Source organism: Delphinus delphis, chromosome X, assembly GCF_949987515.2.
Source record: "Delphinus delphis chromosome X, mDelDel1.2, whole genome shotgun sequence".
Lineage (NCBI taxonomy): Eukaryota > Metazoa > Chordata > Mammalia > Artiodactyla > Delphinidae > Delphinus > Delphinus delphis.
In genome coordinates this window covers 10111318-10124292 of record NC_082704.1, presented here as the reverse complement: position 1 = coordinate 10124292, position 12975 = coordinate 10111318, and the positions used below count along the sequence as shown (strand labels likewise).

General features: G+C 40.3%; 1 protein-coding gene across 1 annotated transcript in view; it reads right to left on the bottom strand.

The window, feature by feature from the left end:
• Positions 1 to 9535: 9535 nt before the first annotated feature.
• ATP11C (ATPase phospholipid transporting 11C) overlaps positions 9536 to 12975 on the bottom strand; it is a 169191-nt gene continuing 165751 nt past the window's right edge. The window contains exon 30 of the mRNA XM_060001975.1: positions 9536 to 12254. The gene's annotated coding sequence lies outside the window, so the exon portion shown is untranslated. The remainder of the gene's footprint in view (positions 12255 to 12975) is intronic.

Below are 12975 nucleotides of genomic sequence, written 5' to 3'. Positions count from 1 at the left end.
AATATTTTGGTTGAGGGTGCATTGACACGTCATTCACAGTAGCAGGCAGGAGGAGGAAAAGGAGAAAGCTAAATAGCCATTAAGCAGGCAATGGTAAAATAATGCATGTACATGAAATCAATAAAATAATGTGAAAAGGTCTTCATGACTTTTTTTGGTTAAAAAAATATATATATACATACACACACATAAAACAGTGTGTATATCATGGTTCAATTTATACAAAATTATACATACATATGTGTGTGTGTGTGTGTGTGTGTGTGTGTGTCCATGCTATGTGTGTACGTCTGCATAGAGAGAGTCTGAAGAACATGGTTAACAGGAGTGTGGTGGGATATTACATGACATCCTATTAGGTATTGCTTAATTTTGACAATGCATCATCATATATAATCAGAAAAAATAATACTCTTATTAAATTAGGAAAACATCAGGTCAACCCAAATGGATTTTTGCCTGAAATGCGATAATCTTCTAAAATTATCTTTCCAAAATTATTCTTACAATACAATCATGGTAGATATTTTTCTCCATTTGAACAAATAGTTTTATGGGTTTTATTGGCTTCTTGGTTTGTTTCTTGTGCTGAAAGTACAAAGTTACTCATTAATTTGTCATCTTATAAATATTCTTTTAGGATATCTAGGATCATGCTTTTAAATTTTTGTCACCTCTTTTTCTCAAACTCACAGTGAACATTCACTGGCATTGTAGTATCATCGTATTCTCAAACCAGGGCACAGAGAATGGAACTAGAACAGCACCACACTGCCTGCTGCCGTATGGAAGCTGGAGAAGGGTAGAGAGAAGATGGACGGTGAGAGACACTCCAAGTGCATCACTCACATCACTGTAATTTGCAGGCAAGCTGTCCTCAGTTACTGTATCATGTAAGCTTGCTGTGTTTGAAAATAAACGTGCAAGTGAACAGAAATATCACAGCCCTGGTGTTCTGCATAGCACTTCAGTTGCACCATGTTTTGCACAAATGAGCAGCTTTTATGGATCCACAATGTGTATTTCAGTATTCAAACAGAAAGGCTTCACTGACAGTTAAAACGGGACTTCAGATTAAAGCTCTTACCTCAGAAATGGGACACTTTTATTCTTGGAGAATAACTTTGATTTATTTGTTATTTTTTGTGTTTGCTTTTTTTTTTATTATGAGAGTATACATGCTCATTGTGGAAGATTTGCAAACTATGGAAAAGCATAAAAAAACAGAAAAGCAAAACCCAGCATTAATGACATCATCTGGTGGCCACCATGGTTAATTTTATGACATTCCCCCAGTCATTGTGAGATCATACTGTTCTTATTTATTTATTAACATCTTTATTGGAGTATAATTGCTTTACATTGTTGTGTTAGTTTCTGCTGTATAACAAAGTGAATCAGTTACACATATACATATGTTCCCATATTTCTTCCCTCTTGCGTCTCCCTCCCTCCCACCCTCCTTATCCCACCCCTCTAGGTGGTCACAAAGCACCGAGCTGATCTCCCTGTGCTATGCGGCTGCTTGCCACTAGCTATCTATTTTACGTTTGGTAGTGTATATATGTCCATGCCACTCTCTCACTTTGTCCCAGCTTACCCTTCCCCCTCCCCATGTCCTCAAGTCCATTCTCTAGTAGGTCTGCGTCTTTATTCCTGTCTTGCCCCTAGGTTCTTCAGAACCATGATCCTACTGTTTATAATTTTGAGTATTTTTTTTACTAAGCCTTAAAGTATACTCGTTTCCCACTGGCAACAGTTTTTTAATAAGTGTGAAAAAATATGTCTTGGCTTTCAATATCAAACTAGTCATGAAATAAGGTCAACAGGTTACATTTGCACGACGTGTTCTTTCATACCTCTATCATGAAAAATTCCAAATAGACAAAATTGCATTTTAAATACCACAAGGATAATCAAAGTGAAAAAAAAAAACCACTGAAATCTAAACATTGGATTAGACACTGTTTTCAATCAAATGGTCAGATTTCTTATAACCAAAAGGAGGGTCATTGTTACTCACAGCCCTTGATGACACTTCAGTGATTGACAACAAAGTTAAAATTGCTATTTAAATTTTATATACAGGCCAACTTTAAGGCATGAAAAGAAAACAAGATAAAAATCTGTCATCCCTTTCTGGTTCCAAAATTATTCAATAGAACAGATAATTTAAATGTCAGAAAAAGGCTTTTCAAAGGCTTCCAGGAATATTGACAAATTACATAAAGAATTTTTGCTTAATATTTTTGTCATTTAAGAGGTATTCTTACTTTATTAAAAAAACACTTTCTGGGGCTTCGCTGGTGGCGTAATGGTTGAGAATCTGCCAATGCAGGGGACACGGGTTCGAGCCCTGGTCTGGGAAGATTCCACATGCTGCGGAGCAACTAGACCCGTGAGCCACAACTACTGAGCCTGCGTGTCTGGAGCCTGTGCTCCGCAACGAGAGGCCACAACAGTGAGAGGCCTGCGCACCGCGATGGAGAGTAGCCCCCGCTCACCGCAACTAGAGAAAGCCCTCGCACAGAAACGAAGACCCAACACAGCCAAAAATAATAAATAAATAAATAAAAATTAAAAAAAAAACACTTTCTGAAGTCTTCACATCAATTTTACCTGTTAAACAATAGTACTACTCAATTAAAATTCAAAGCAAATTTATATTTAGATTTCAATAGTACATGTTCATCCTTAAAGGTTATAATTTGTTTTAAATAGCACAACCATCTGTCCTGTGATGGCTCACATGAGTTTAATTATTGGAGAAGTCTGAGTGGAAGTTCTCCCACGAATACACATCCTGCTGAACTGTACTAAAAACATGAGATCTGACTCTGACATTTTTAAAAAAAATAAATTTATTTATTTTACTTATTTTTTATTTTTGGTTGCGTTGGGTCTTCGTTGCTGCACGTGGACATTCTCTAGTTGCGGTGAGCAGGGGCTACTCTTCGTTGCGGTGCGCGGGCTTCTCATTGTGGTGCCTTCTCTTGTTGTGGAGCACGGGCTCTAGGCACGTGGGCTTCAGTAGTTGTGGAACGTGGGATCCGTAGTTGTGGCTCGCGGGCTCTAGAGAGCAGGCTCAGTAGTTGTGGTGCACTGCCTTAGTTGCTCCGCGGCATGTGGGACCTTCCAGGACCAGGGCTTGAACCCGTGTCCCCTGCATTAGCAGGCGGATTCTTAACCACTGCACCACCAGGGAAGCCCTCTAGTCGGTTACATGTTATAATTTAAAAAGAAACCGGTGGGGGAAGTTAAGAGGTAGAGAGTAGATGTGGACCTATACACACAGCAAAACTAATAGCTGGGCTTCCCTGGTGGCGCAGTGGTTGAGAGTCCGCCTGCCAATGCAGGGGACATGGGTTCGTGCCCCAGTCCGGGAAGATCCCACATGCCGCGGAGCGGCTGGGCCCGTGAGCCGTGGCCACTGAGGCTGCGTGTCCGGAGCCTGTGCTCCTCAACGGGAGAGGCCACAGCAGTGAGAGGCCCACGTACCGCAAAAACAAAACAAAACATAAAAAACTAATAGCTGATGGTGAGAGCTTCAAGGGAGGTGCCAGGACTATAGAAAGAAATCCGATATCCTCTTAAAGCCATGCAATGCGGAGGCGCACAAACGTGGGAACCACAGCACTTCCTGCCCAGCACTGTGCTGGAACTCCAGAAATGACCCAGTGTCATCAGGAGAAGGTGACGTGGTAGCCGGTGCCTCTGCATATGGAAGAGAAGAGTGCAGCACATTGTAAAAAGATTTCCACTAAGGAAAAAGTTTTGATGCTTAAATGAGGGACTTGCTGTTATCTGGAAAATCTAATTATGTAGAAACTGACAGTGCAGGATGAAAGACATAATGCTTTAAAACAATGTGAAAGGCAACTGTTAAGGAAATGTAGCAAATGCAGGAGGAGGCGTTCAACAAATATATTTGAAAAGTAAATTCAATTTCTAACCCTGTCTAGTCCCCCTCCTGCCAGGATGCCTAAATAAATGAATGAGTGAGCAAATGAATGAATGAATGCAAATTGTCCTTCCATGGGTCCCCTTCCTCAGGGCTGTTCTACGATTGTTGGAGCTAATGCTGTGTCAAGGTGTTGGAGACGGACAAGGGCACCTGTCTGGTCCTCAGTCATCATCCACACTTATACCTGAGAGGTCCATCATCCCAATCTACATAGTGTCTCCCACAGCCAGCAGCTCTCCTGGCTCTTGCCATGTGGAGGCTTGGAAGTCTCTGCCAAGGCTGGCTGGCTAGGATCCTGTCTCCCTAGAGGCACCCAGCTGTTGTCCTCTCTGTTCCTGCTGTTACCCTGTAGGTGCTGTTCTGCAGAAGAACATAGGTTCTGCCTGCTCTTTGCACTCAAAGGCCCCCTCCTCATTTCTCCTCCCCAAGACACTCTCTGCCCATGACTCCCCTTTGCCCTCTTCTCTGCAAACCTTCTACAGTCTTCTTAATGATTTGCCTTTGCAACACAGCCAAAAGCTGTGCAGGCTGTTTCATGTTTTCCTGGTACTATATACTTCTTAAGGTAATGAGCTGGCTATCTGTTTGAATATGGAGAACGTAAAGGGGAAAATGCAAACAACACTCCTCCCCCATCTTGTCATCTCTCTCTCTCCCTTGGGAGTTCAAGCCAGTTGAGAAATAGGCTCAGGGATCAATCAGATAAAATGCACTTGCTCATTTATGACGTGTTTGTTAAATAGCATCTATGGTCCCAGAATTGCTCTAGGCATTAAGAACACAGAAGTGCCTGAAGCAGACAAGATAGCCGTCTATTATTTGCAAAGTTGCATTTTAAAACTTGGCTTAGCTTGCAGTGGAAATGACATATCTGAATTGAATTTATCCATTGTAGTCAAAGACTTCAGTGGCTGGAAAACTGAAACCACCCCTTCACCCTTCCAGTATGGTTCCCTGTCCCCAGTGAGCTCACTGCACAGAAGATCCAGGGATGGAGAAAAGAACACCAGCAGACTCGAAGCTGGCAGCTCTAAAAGAGAAGGGGCAGAGCAGGCTGAAACACACACACGTGTGTGCACGCACACACATGGAATAAACCCTTCTCCAGGCTCACCCATTAGTACTTGAGTGGGTGGAGAGAGGGGCAGAAACCTCGCTCCACATGCTTCAGGGAGGATGAGAGTTCCTATTTTATGGGTGGAGGCAGGAACATGAAGAGGGAAAATTATTCCCTTTGCAATTAGTATTGCAATTTTATCCAGACCCTTGTGAATTTTAAATTTTGAATATGATGTAGGTGAATTTACCTAGATATGCTTACTCCTTCATTTTGCTCTAGTGTTTAATCTTAAGTGTCTATTATTACTAATTGAGAAGACTATTATACAAGGGCCTTCTACTTCCATTAAGCTATGCATCCATAAAAGTTATCATCTGTATGTATCACACTAAATATATTACAGAAGTGAGTTCAGATTAGATGCATTGCTCGCACTTCCCAGCTCTGCTCTATTCTGTGATGATGGGGAGTGACTCCCTTCAAGCTGTTTCCCAAGATGGCTGGCTTCCACCTGGGTCCAGCCAGTGACAGGCACTGGCTGGAGGCTTGGGGGCAGGCGGGAGAAGCCAGGGTGTCTGTACCTCAGGTTGCATCTTTAACAGTGGCTGAGTCTGCTGTTGTTCCAGCCGCTCCAGGTAGGTCCACCATGATTCCTATTTCTGCCAAGTGACCAGGCCACAGCATCCAGGATCGCCACCTTCTTTTTGTCCCCTCAGCCTGAGTGGTTCTGGCCTCCTACTCTTTCTAATCTCTGGGCTGCTTTACAAAGAGCCCCAGTTGGTTGTGCCCCTCTGCCATCACATGTGTAATCAATTCCCCGTTTTAAGTTCCCTCCACTTAAAATACATGGAATGGTCTCTGTTTTCTACTTTGGAGTTTGAGGCTTTTGCCTTGAAAACTGTCTTCATTTACATCTTTCTCAGATCACGAAAATGAACTCCATTACCTGAGTGGGGAAGAGTGTTCCATGGAAAACTGGTGTCCGACGATTTGTTATTAGGTGATCTATGCAAAAAGGTTTCCTTGGTCCAGTGTTTGGAACATAGTGGGTTAAAAGAAGTCAAATGGGTTTAATATTAGATCTCTCATAGAGTTTAGTGTTCTAGTATGCATTGTAACTTAGGGCAATCATACACAGAACTTCCCAAAGTTAGTTAACCAGGGAACCCCCTTTTTCAAGGACTTTCTAATAACATTTCCCAGGACTCTTAATGCTTCATACAACCCAGTTTGGGAAATACTAAACAACAATCATCTCAGCATACTTTTGCTAGGAGGGGGGTAGAATAATTTGAGATGGAGATTGCCGGCAACATTCCCACATTCTTACTTTAAGCGATGTACATATTTTAGACACCAGGTGGCTAGCCTGACGCCTCGTTATTCAATTGAAGGAGCTTATTTGTGTTCTCACTCAGATGGGGGGAAGCTGGTTTAGGAGGATAAAACTTGCCTCGGGAACCACCTGAAAAACATGAGGGAAACCTAGTTCAACATCAAATTAGATGGAAGGGAAAACCTGGGCCTCGGGCATTCTGAGGGAACCCACCTCAACCTTAAGGGCATTGGCATGAGTCTCATTCATGGTTTGACCTGGGGTAGACCGATGTATCCAGATGAACCTACAGGAAAAATGACTGCAGAAAGATTTTCTTTTAAATGATTGTAGACTCCAGCAGGACACGCTTTAGGAATCCTAGACAAACCGCAGTGCAGTGTAGGGGGAAACATGTGGATCAGACCTAGGTTCAGTCCTGAGGGACCAGGAGAAGATAATTAACTTATCTAAGCCCCAGTTTCTTTTTCTCTTTTTTTGTTCGTTTAGTTTTTTTGGCTGCGTGGCATGTGGGATCTTAGTTCTCTGACCAGGGATGGAACCCATGCCCCCTGCAGTGAAAGCGCAGAGTCTTAACCACTGGACTGCCAGGGAAGTCCTGAGCCCCAGTTTCTTTATCTTTAAGAATCTGGAGGGCTTCCCTGGTGGCGCAGTGGTTGAGAGTCCGCCTGCCGATGCAGGGGACACGGGTTCACGCCCTGGTCCGGGAGGATCCCGCATGCCGTGGAGCGGCTCGGCCCGTGAGCCATGGCCGCTGAGCCTGCGCGTCCTGAGCCTGTGCTCTGCAACGGGAGAGGCCACAGCAGTGAGAGGCCCGCGTACCGCAAAAAAAAAAAGAATCTGGAATTTAATGATCTCTACATAGAGCTGTTGTGAAGATTAAATGAGGTATGCAAAAGCATTCTGTAAAGTGCTATGCAGATATTTGTTAATAAATTATATTTTAGTCTTCTATAGTCAGCTCAATTTAATGCCCTCTCCCATTAATATTTGTATGCTTCATTATGTTTTAGCTTTACTTTTCAAATTATAATTTTGAAATAATTTCAGACTTAAGTTGCAAAAACAGTACAAAGAATTCCCATATACTCTCCACTCAGATCCCCCCAAATATCATCACAGCACAATTTCAAAAATCAGGAAATTAACATTGATATAACCTATATACCACAGTCAAACTTCATCAATTACTCCACTAATGTCCAATTTCTGGTCCAGGATCCAACTGAGGACCATACGCTGCACTTGTTATGTCATCTTGATTTCCTTGATCTGGGAGTTTCTGGGTCTTCATCTTTAATCATGTTAATAATTTTGAAGATTACAAGCCAGTTAAAGTGTAGAATATCCCTCAGTTTGGATCTGTCTGATGCTGTCTCATAGCTGACATTAACATTTTGCATTAATGTTGATTATTTATTCAGGCCATCAAAGGTGATATAATGATGGAAATGCAGTGTCCTGGTTAAGTGCCTGGACCCTAGTCAGAAGAACTGGGTTTAAATTCTGGTTCTACCAGACTGTGTGACCTTGGCTGGTGACTCAGTTTCCTTATCTGTCAGATGGAGAAACGTTAATACCTATTTCATAGGGTTGTCGGGATTATTAAAGGAGCGAATATATGTAAAGTTATTGGAACAGTGCCTGGCACATAGTAAATGCTATCTAAGTGTTAGCTTATATGAGGAGTTGGGATTTTAGTGGCTTTACTGGTAGGAAATATATCCTAACAAATTGATGAAGAGATCAAAGAAGCAGCAGGCATTTTAGCTATGAACATCCATTGCCCCTCTCCACCCAAAGAGCCAGGGCCAAAGACCTTTGGCTAGCAGGCATTCTGCTCCACCAAGAGGTGCACTGTTCTTTCAGCCAGAGGCCTGCTCATAGCACTTGCTCCTAAGCCCATGAGATGAGGACTTGCTTGGTCCACAATAGGTCCACATACTAGGAACTGAGGCCACATTTCCTTACCCGTCAGTTGCTGGGAAATACGTGTCAAATTAATTAAAAAATGTTGTGAAATAATTAAGCCCCCCATTTTCCTGACAACTATTCCCAGAACTCAGGCTTTCAAGCTTCATTAGTATGCATCCAGCACTTCAGCTGCGGACACATTCACTGAATAACCATAGTGATAACCTCAGCCCCTAACCTTTGCATGTGCTTCTTGTTGAAGGGGCCAAACCACTCAGCCCCTCACAATACTTACTTTATTGGCCAATCCTGGGCAGACTCCACAGTGAGGCAGCGTCTTAATAGGCTGGATGGGGGAAGGGAAGGAAACCTGAACAGACTAATTCCAAGAAGGTAGAAAGAATCTAAGACATATCTATGAAAATTTGGTAAATGACAACTATTCATTGAAAATGTCAAAGCAACAACAAAACCCCTTAACAGAAAAATAGCAATGCATTCAGCTGACTAGCAAATGACATTTTACAAAGCAATTATGATATTTTACCTCATTTGATCACCCTTCACCCCCAAGACACCATTTTATAGGCGAGAAGAGGACTGAGAGGGGAATGGCTCCAAGTGGCAAAGCTGAAACTTAACTCAGGTCTTACCTCCAAATATAGCACATTTCTCACTTTACAACAACAAAAAAAGAGGAAATGCTCTAAATGTAGGTCAAAGACTAACAGGATTAAAAGACTACAAAAATATAGAGACTGAAGTGTAAAAACGTAATGAAACCAGCTACAGTGGAGACTTTAGTTTCTTAGAAGTCAAGGAGGGCAGGGTTTTTCAAGGAAAAGGACTTTCACAAGGCCTTAGATGCAGGCTGAGCAACGACACAGGGAAGGAAGGGGGATGGGGAGAGGGGGAGAGAGGTGTAGGGGAAGGGGAGCAAGGGACAGAAAGGTGTACGCACACACCTTTGGTGTAAACACACACACCTTTGGCGTAAACACACACTACTGTAAAATCTCTGTATCTCTGGGCACTTAAGAATCAAATGATTTCAATGGGATGCAGACAGGGACCATATATCGTACAACCTCCAATGAGTGAGCACTGCCAAGCACACAGCAGACTTTCAATACGTATTTGCTGATTTGGCTGGACTTTTACGTATGCAGCAACCAGATACAGCCTTATTCAAAACTCCCACAAATATCGGAAACTCCCCAAATTAGGTATTGCCCTCAAGTGCTAGTTGAACGTATGCAGAAATGGTCAGTCATTTGTGAATTGTACAGGCAAAGAGGAAATTAGAAACGTATTGCCCATCACCAAATTGCTTCCATATTACTTTTACGTCAGACAGACCTTCCCAAAAAAGAGGCTAAAAATATCAATCATATCATATCAAAGTTTATTGATTACATCAAACAAAATTTCTGTAATGAAAAAGGCAAGTTGCATTCGTAAAAGATGGCATTCACATTCATTATAGAAAGCAAAAACGATGTAAAAAATTGCTGAAGTGAAAAATGTAATATTGCAGTCCCATTTTGCAAGCTGAAAAATGATTTTGTCAACACTTGCATAAAATCTACATTTATATACTGCATGTTATTAAAAAAATTCCATCACTAAATTATTATGGATTTTGCAAATTTAGGCTTGTATTTTATACTGTTGCTGGTGTAAATGTGGTAGATATGGAATTTATGTTTTCCGTTTCGTAGGTAACATCCTCAAACAGTGGAGGACAGCTGTGAAAACTACAAGGACGTTTCGTGGTTCGAAATTATTCAAATGATGGGTATATGATCCTATTATTACATTTTACCCCTTTCTCTGACACAAAATAAGGTGGTTAGATTGTAGTGATAGGAATACTGGATGGCTTACTTCAAGTTATTCCATCTGCTAACCCCACGCTAACCAATTGTTTTGCTCACTAATAAAATATCTTTCAAAAAATAAAGTCAGGTCCCTCTCAAGGATCTAGGCCATGATATTACACATCACTGCCATCATGAATCTGAGCTGCAGTGTAATGTGTAGCTTATTAGACACAACTCTAAATCCCCCTTGTCTTTCTTCCAGGATGCAAGGAATTTCACATGCCACCAGTTATATTTCCACTACCCTAGATATTCTCATCATGTCAAATCTCCATGGTCTGCATTAAACAAGCCTCTCTAATTAAGGTCGGCTCTTTGTATTCACAGTCCTTATAATTCTTATGTAAAACAACAATAACAATACAGCAACAACTATAAAAACAAGAACAACAACAAAACATCGAAAACTTTCCTGGGTCTGATTTTTTAGCTCTTTGGAATAGGTAAAGAATATATTGACTTGGTTTTCAGCAGACTGCCCCAAATACTAGGCTACTAGAACACAGCACACTTAGGAAGGTGTGACGCCACCTAACAAAATACTCAAAAATAATACTGATATATGAGAACAAATGAAATAATGAAAAAGGGTCAGTAATGATGGAATGGTTTCTGACAACTGAAATTATGTCCTTTCTAAAATTTAAGAAAAATTACACCTAAACATTAACACAAAATATAAATGGAAGAATCAAATGTGCCATATGGACTTTATAAATACACTGGTATAGATTGAATCTAATACTTACTTCTCCAAATCAAGGTACAATAGAAACACTAATAGTACAGGCATGCCAGGAAGACAACCAAGAATGGAAACTGGTAAGAAAATACCTTTTAAAAGACCATTTCAATCTAGTAGTCAAATGTAGTCACTTATACCCAAAAAAAGCGTGTGTTTAATTTTAACATTTAATAAAGACACACCACATTTATATGTTTTAGGTGAACTCCTTAGGAGGTTAAAACCTCCCTCTAGTCCAGTAAGTCAAGGACTTTACCAAGGTGAATCTCGTGGTTTAGAGTTAGACCATTACTCTAGCCAAGTTTGCTGAGAGAGACAACATTCATGTTCAGAGTTGTGCCAGGGACCCTTCCTCCTCCCAAATCGGCAAGTTAAAAAAAAAAAAGTGCTGCATATATGCACAGATGCAACCTCTTTCAAATAAAAACCATTAACAGTTTGAAATTAAGCTATTCTTCCTTCCTCTCCACAAAAAAATGATAAAAGACTGATGTTCAGAATGGCCTTTATTTTTATGTAACTGTGGTTCTGCCCATCTTGCCTCAGATCCCAGTAAAACTAATATTGGAAAAATCTATTATATCTTAACTATTTTGAGGAGCTCCTGATTGGAAATGCTTTCTTTTCAAATCTAGTAGCCTTACACTCATTAAGTGTAATCCAGAAGAACAAAAATAAATAATTTCTTTTGATTTTTGCAAAAATACCCAGGGTTAACATTCTTTCCACCTTTCAAGTTAGTTTTTGGCAAGGATATTCTATCAAGACAAAATTAGCATGTGGGTGAACAGAAAGGATTAACTACTATCTGATGCACTGATTTAGTCCTCTTATATTTTCAAGTATTCCTTTCACATGTTGAAAAAAATAATTTAACATTATCATTCAGCAGGAACAAGAAATGTGATCTAAATTGCCTACTTCTTCTGCCAGGCAAAAAAAGTAATATTAGCAAAATCTATTCATTCCCATTGCATGACTTCTACTTTATACTATTGTATTTAAATCCATTCAGAGTTCATGGGTTAAAAGAGCACCCATTTGGTAGTTATTTTATTCTATCTAAAGCCAGAAATTCTAAATATTCTTGCTTTCAACCTTCATATAATTCATAACTTAGAGCTTTGGCCATAACGGCTACTTACAATAACTGTAAATGCTTAAGAGAGTCATTTGGTATCTTAGTGGACATTTACTCTGAACCTTAGACATAAGATAGTGGTTTAGTTTGTTGCATATCAAGTATCCTGAGATGATAACTTTTTGTAGTTGCTTCTTCATGCTTTCTTTTAGCTGTAACCACTGTCAATATGCTTGTAGGACAATAACATAGGCAGTTCAAGATTCGGATTCTGAAAGATTCAAAATACACAGAGTTAAAAGTTTTATCTTAATAATAATGTAAAACCACCTGTTCAGCATTTTCAAAAATAAATCAAGTAGTAAATTTTGTTATGAGAATAAAACAATTGTTTTAACAAAGCTGCCAAGTTTTATTCACATGCAGGGAAAGAAAAAGTGACACAATAACCAATTTTGAATCCTTTATTCATTTGTCAGCTGAATAGATTCAGACTTGCTTTTTGCTTTTGGATTGCTCCAGGGTTCTTTTAAGAACTTTTACCACTAGGACAGCAGAGGCTTAGCTCACTAAGATCCCTTCTAGTCTGTGAGGGACAGAAGGGACATGAAAACAGGGACATTTTATTTAACTTTCTATCTCTAGCACCTAGCCCAGTGTCTGGCGCACAGCAGATGCTCAGGACATGTTGAATGAATGCATCAACTGTTTTTTGGTTGTTAATTATGACAAAGTCTGAAGATACATTGTTTTGAAAGACTGTTATGAAAGTACTTTTCCTTTACTTAAAGAAACATGTTTCCTCTCTATAATATTGAAGTTAATTTCCTTTTTGGTAGATCATGTATCTATGAGTCAACTGACTCCTGTTTTTCTTATTCATCATCTTTTTAGAAAAGAAACCACAGAAATCTCCCTAAGAAATCTGTAGATTCTTCTTTGTCCTCTAAACACTATCACATGCTATGATCAGGATGGGGCATGATAGGGCA